The following is a 6804-nucleotide window of genomic DNA, read 5'->3' as shown; positions in this document are numbered from 1 at the left end:
AAACATGTCAAGGTCATTTTTGACAAGATCGAGAACAATATTGCTTACATCGTTTCCCTCTCCAATGTTTCTACGACAATGAAGTACTCCTTTCCGTTGCAATTGGTGTAATGTGGAGAAAAACATTTTTAATCGATATCAGTGCAACGGATATTACTAAATTTTTCCTTTCAAAAAAAAAAAAATGTCTAATGCATATTTTTCTCGCTCATCGCAGTGAAATGGGTGATAATATGCTTAATTTTCACAAAAATAAAGTCATAAAAAAGGGGAAAAAAATATGGTATAATATATATATATATATATATATATATATATATATATATATATATATATATATATATATATATATATATATATATATATAAAATATAAATACATTTTTGGTCTTGGGGTTACCTTTATTTTGGACAGGTGTAATGAGATTCAGCATATGTGAAATAATAGAGAGAAGATTTACGTGTGTAGTGGCGGTGTGTTCATGTTGTTTGTAACGGATTAATATTCTCGTCTGAAACCAGTGTAGTATTTAATAACCAACGTCGTGTCTGTTTTTTGAGGGACTAATGTTTGACTGTCGCTGAGGTGAAAACAGCTTTTTTTTGCGTTTTATTCTTCTTCTAACTCCGTTTTAATTTTCAGATTTAACTTCTTTGAACTCTGTGTCCTCGGAAGACTTATAACCAACCTAAAAGCTGTCCATTACGTGTTAACAGTGTTTTAGGGAAAGCGTACTAACCTCAAGAAGGGGAAACCTTATCAGATACTCCTTTTCACCAAGTGCTTTTTACTTTCCTTTTGGCAAATGTTTTATTGCAAATTTATTTTGGATGGCAGTTGAATTTCTTCTGAACCTGGAGTCAGATTAATTTTTATTTCTTTATTTTCTTTACAGCAAAACACCCCAATTTACATTTCTGAGCGCATTTTCTCAAACCTTTGGCCTTTTTAAATTCGTTTTATTTAGTTTGAAGCTTGGTAAGTCTGACCTGTTCTTAAGAAAGACTGTCCGTTGAAACTTCATTTGTCTTGGAAAAGTTCAACCGAACAAACTCTCTGAACTCTGTAGGGTTTCTTTGTTCTAGTAGCAATACGTGTTGCCTTTATGAAGCTTCATTTTGTACAGAATAGCCTTAGTCTTGGTTTCGTCTCTCGGCCGGACGGTATTTACTGCATTACAAAAACAAAAAAAACCACACGGATCCTCATTACGCTGCAAAACAGAAGAGTACTTTGTACGAATAATACAATTATTAGTTATCTCAAACAGTTTGGCATGTTTAAGCAGTTTTGTGGTATTTATAACTTGTGGCATTCTTAAACTAATGAAGTGCAAATAAAGATATATATTTATTACACAAATGTGCGTAACCTGTTCTGATGCTTTTCATTCTCTTTACGCGTTCACTTGAATTCTATTCTGTCTGTCATTATGATGCAAAATGATGTTCAGTGTTTTGATTTCACTTTTATTTTCAGAAATGCACTTCCTCCTTTTTACGGAATGATGGCGCTGCTGGATAAAAAAAAAAGTTGTAGTAAATCTAGCCAATATTAGTTTTTTGTTACTTATTTGTTAACAATATTTTAAATTAGCTTTTATATTTACTTTAGTATTTTTGATTTCTTATAATATTATAAGCCTTTTTAGGTTAATTTATTTTTATTTATTTATTTTTTATTCACAGCAATTCTATTTAAGTATTGTTTAACCATTGTAGTAAACTAAAGTGTTACTGTTATGACTAATATGTTTTTATTTTTTTTTTCGTTTTTAGTTTAATTTTAGTTTAGTTCTTTTTTTGCGTTTTTGTAATAGTCTATGTTTCCATTTACATGCTTTTATTCTTTTTCATAAAACCAAAATGAGTAATGCTGCCTTGAAATAGCCTTCCCCTTCCAGTTTTCAGGGTTTTTTGCCTTACACACATCCCTCGTTTCTCTCTCCGTGTCTCTGTTGTAGAAACGCGTGTGCGCGCGCGCCTCTCGCTGCGTCTCCACGCGTACGCACGCGTGCCTGACATGTACCGGAGCGCGAGGAGGGGTGTGTTCGGTATTTGTGTGTGAAAAGCAAGCGCATGCGCTCCACGAGACCCGAGACGCGGACGGGGAGCGTCAGACCGCAGCGGCTGCAGATTTTTCCCTTCGGTAGCGGGGGGGGAGACGCGGTCAGGAGGCGGAGAGGACAGCGGGGAGAGATGGGAGCACCGTAATCCCGGGGGGAGGGATGGACGGACGGATTGATTCAACGCGCAGAAGCACGGAGATTCTCACCGGACACCGCATCACCCAAAGCGTTCCGTTCGGAAGCGACGCGGCGATGGCTGAGGGCCAGCGAATCTGAAGTGATGAGATCAGTCTGTCAGGTTGTATAATGGAGAGCTCCAATGGCTCCGACACTAAACCGCAGAGCCATCATCCTCATCCTCAGGTGGAGAAGAAGAGGTTAAACCGCGCGCCGTCCCCTGCCAGACCCGTCCTGAAGGATGTCCACTCGCGAACGGGCAAACCGATCGTGCCAAAATCCCCCAAATTCAACAAGCAGCACGCGTCCGCCGCGCCGGTGACGCCTCAGAGCCGCGTTCCGCGACGCACCGTCCCGAGCGCGAAGGACAAAACCGCATCAGCACCTGCAAAAAGCAACACCAAGCCCTCAGCGACAAAAAAGGCCGTTAAGGTCACTCAGCATGCAGCATCCGAACCGAAACCGGCCTGCAAAGTGGCGGACACCGCCAAGAGCAAGGCACGGCCGGCCCCGATACGCGTTCCCACCGGACGCGGCGTCTGTCAGACGGACAGCAGCTCGGATCTATCCGACTGTCCCTCCGAGCCGCTGTCCGACGAGCATAGACTCGTCCGGGCCGCCAGTAGCGACGCGGAGTCGGGCAGCGGGTCCGGTTCGAGCGAGCGGGCGGCCGCGGTTCGGGTTCGGATCTCAGGGGCGGGAGCTGCACCTGTGCCCGGCGCGCACGCGGACAAATGCAAAGCCGAGAAGGACGCACACTTCAAACCGGAGGGCAAGGAAATGGCCCAGGAGGAGCTGCTGAGGGAAATCGAAGACCTTCGATCGGAAAATGACTACCTCAAGGTGAGCAGACCGACACTAATGCGGATTTCCCAAGGCATTCTTAAAAGTGACTTGGAGTACGGTTTAAAATTGTTCTTGAATGCTACCAGCGTAAAGCAGCAGTTGAGATGATGCTTTAAAGTTTGTGGGGAGCTTTGATTTATACTATAGCTACTTTGAATGATTTAATATATATATATATATATATATATATATATATATATATATATATATATATATATATATATATATATACACACAAGTTATTTAGCACGTGTGTACATCAAATATAATATAATACAAAGGTAAAATAAATGTATATCAGTTTTATAAAAAAAAAACACACACACATTTATTTACTTATTACTATATAGCCTATGCAATCTAATCTCTCCATATAAATTTTTTTAAAATATTTTTATATTTATTTATATTCTAAATAGCGTAAATAACGTAATATAAAATTGTGGTTGAGTTTGTAACGGTGTTAGTCTGAAGGATTACGGGTTGAGCCGCTATTTGAACACTGTTATTTGTTTTTTGCACATGGTGACCCTCTTTATGTTTTCGTCCCTGGTATTAAATTAATCCTATTCATTTGCATCGTCTCCAGACTCCAGCACTGCACCATCATTCATTACCATCATTAAATAATCTGCTTAGTCCAAAGTAAATACGTAAAAGTAAATTTTTTTGGCCCTTGGAGGGCCTCATAAACGCGATGCAACGCAGATAGAACTGTCAGTGCCGTTATCCTTCTCCTTAAAGTTCTCCGAGATGCTTTAAAAAGTCTCCTAGCGCTGTGAGGAGAGCGAGATCTAGATCCATAAATCTGCTCTCTAACTGATTTTGGGTCACGCCGGTCCGCAGAGTACAGACCAAACCGGCGCTGCTTCAGAAAGACCCTCAAACTCCCGCAGGAAACGCATCACAGTGTGACGGGCGGATGAAGGCGGACCTAATTAGCATAATTCCATAAATGATTTATCTCATGTGTCAGACGCGCGGGGCTCGACTGCTGTCGCAAACGGGATTTTCATAAGTTTATCTCCGAAGACGTCGTGTTAATCCTCTTTAGTGGCTGTGCGTGCGATGGCCCCCGGTCCCTCCTGACCCCGGGGCCGGACCGTGTGTTTGGAGCCTCCCTGAAGCAGATGTCTCTCTATCTCTCTATCTGTAATACTGCATCAGTAGGCCCATGTTAGAGCGCTGTAGCGCGACATTAAACTCCTGTTTGTCAGGAACGTCCACACGCTTTGCCCGTCTCTCTTTCTGTTGTTCTCCCTCGACCTTGTTTGTATTTACTGGGAAGTGAGGCGTCACGAGTGACAGCCGTTCATTACAGCTCCTACGCTTCCTCGACCTGCATTTTTCAAGTGTCTTTTTCTTGTTCCAGTGGGGAGCTTGTTCGTTAATATCGCAAAATTCGATTCGTTGAAATAGTATCCCGAATGAGTGTTTGTATTCCGTTTTTGTTCCGGTCCTGATTCTAATTCTGTTTCTGTTATCATTCACATTTACACTGAAGCACATTTTCAGGAGCACAAATGTATTTATTGGGATTCTAATCCTGATTCTATTCCAAATGTAGATGTCCTTTGTAGTTCTGAATTATTTTTAATGCTGATTCTGTTGTTCTCGCTCTGATTCCGAGCTTCATTCTAGTTCTAGTCCAGTTCTGATTCTCCTTCTGTATTTTATTCTTATGTTCCTTTTAGTTTTGTAGTTTTATTTCCGGTTCTCTTTGTTTCTGATCCACATTTTCATTCTGATTCTAAACCTGGTTATGATTCTAATTCTCATTCCGTTTTTAATATTCATTCTCACTCTGCGATCCTCGTGGATTCCTTTCTTATTTTTATGTTCAATCTAAACCCTCATTCTGATTTTTATTATGCTTTTAATCCTACAAAGTTTATTTCATAACCAGATCCATTTTAACTAGACCCATGTGATTCAGATTTTTATTCTTATTTTAACTCGTTCTAATCCAAATTCTGATTTTATTTCTAGTTTGGGTTCTAGTTCTAATCCAGTTTCTGATTGTTTTCATTCTGGTTCTAATACTGATGGCTTCCTTTCATTCTTCATTCTGATGTTCATTTCTATTCTGGCTCTTATTCCCGATTGTGCTGTTTGATCTGATTTTAATCCTGCAGAAAGTAAATTCATTTCATAATCAGATCCGATTTAATCCGATTTAGAATTTTATTCCGATTTTAATCCTGATGCTCATTCTAATCTAAATTCTGATTATCGTTCTGCTTTGTTTTCCAGTTTTGATTCTCATTTTCTTTTTGTTTTTGATCCAGTTTCTGATCCCCGTTTTCATTCTGATTCTAATCCTAGATTCTGACTCTTGTTCCGATTGACTTTCTTTTTCCGATTTTAATCCCGCAGAGGTAGATTCATTTCACAATCGAATCCAATTTAATCAGACTCCTGAATGTGTTTGATTCAGAATGCATCCACATTTAATCTCGATTCTGATTCTAATCCAGATTAAGATTTTTATTCTACTTCTGCTTTCGATCTTTGTTTCCAGCCCTCGATTCTTATTGTGTTCATTCTAGTTCTAATTCTGATCTTAACCGTAGTTCTGGTTCCCGTTCTCTTTCTGATTCTAACCCTGGTTTGGTTTGCTTCAGGATGAAGTGGACGAGTTGCGAGCCGAGATGGAGGAGATCAGGGACAGTTACCTGGAGGAGGAGGTGTACCAGCTCCAGGAGCTGCGCAGGGAACTGGACCGCTCCAACAAGAACTGCCGGATCCTTCAGTACCGCCTGCGCAAGGCTGAACAGAAGAGCCTGCGTGTAGCTCAGACCGGACACGTCGACGGAGAGCTTCTGCGCGGTCTGGAGCAGGACCTCAAGGTGCTTTTTCGTAGCCAACGTGTGGGGGTTAAACGTGCCTTTTAGCTACCTAATAAGAGATAAAAACGAGGTCTAATGCATCCTTCCGTCCGCAGGTGGCCAAAGATGTATCTGTGCGTCTGCACAATGAGCTGGAGACGGTGGAAGACAAGCGCACACGGGCAGAGGATGAGAACGAGCAGCTCAGGCAAAAACTCATCGAGGTGGAGATCTCCAAACAGGCCATGCAGAACGAGCTGGAGAGAGCCAAAGAGGTACAACACGCTTCAGGCAGAGTTTTAAAAGCACGTTGTGAGGCAGCGCGGCGTTTGTGCGTCTTTTTATCACGTATACTGTTCATTGTTGAGTACAGGGAGATTTGGAGATCAGTTAAAGGAATGTTTGGGGTTGTTTGCTAAAAGCTTAGCTTATGTGGACGGCCTTTTAGCTGATTGCTGCATGCAATAATTTTTTGGGGTTTGTAGATGAGCATTCACAATGATGCACTTGCAACGAAATCCACAAAAGCTGGTGTTTTTGTTACTGCAGCTGTACGTTTTTTTCATGTATAACGAACGACTGCTAAAATGTGACGTTGCATTAAGAAATGAGCAATAAGACGATTTGACATCAACTGTTCAAATAGTTAATTCACGTTTGTTCCTTTAAATACCATAAAATAACTTAACGTATTGGTTAATGTTGGGATTAACATTACGATTAATAAACGCTTTAAAAGTGATTTAATTTTTAGTTCCTATTAACTGATGTAACGTGTTAATATTACATTACTAATGTAATGTAATATTAACTGCACTGGTTATTTTTATTGCAGGCGAGTGCAGTACTGCTTGGTTTGATCAAATAATAAATCATTTTCTGTGG

The 6804-nt window shown here is 40.6% G+C and overlaps 1 pseudogene; it reads left to right on the top strand.

The window, feature by feature from the left end:
• The first annotated feature begins 2122 nt into the window (after positions 1-2122).
• The window catches only part of LOC122335661, a 44296-nt pseudogene continuing 39614 nt past the window's right edge, over positions 2123-6804 (top strand).

Source organism: Puntigrus tetrazona, unplaced genomic scaffold (assembly GCF_018831695.1).
Source record: "Puntigrus tetrazona isolate hp1 unplaced genomic scaffold, ASM1883169v1 S000000846, whole genome shotgun sequence".
NCBI classification, from domain to species: Eukaryota; Metazoa; Chordata; class Actinopteri; order Cypriniformes; family Cyprinidae; genus Puntigrus; species Puntigrus tetrazona.
Note: the sequence above shows the minus strand (reverse complement) of the source record. Positions and strands in the feature narration are given on the sequence as shown.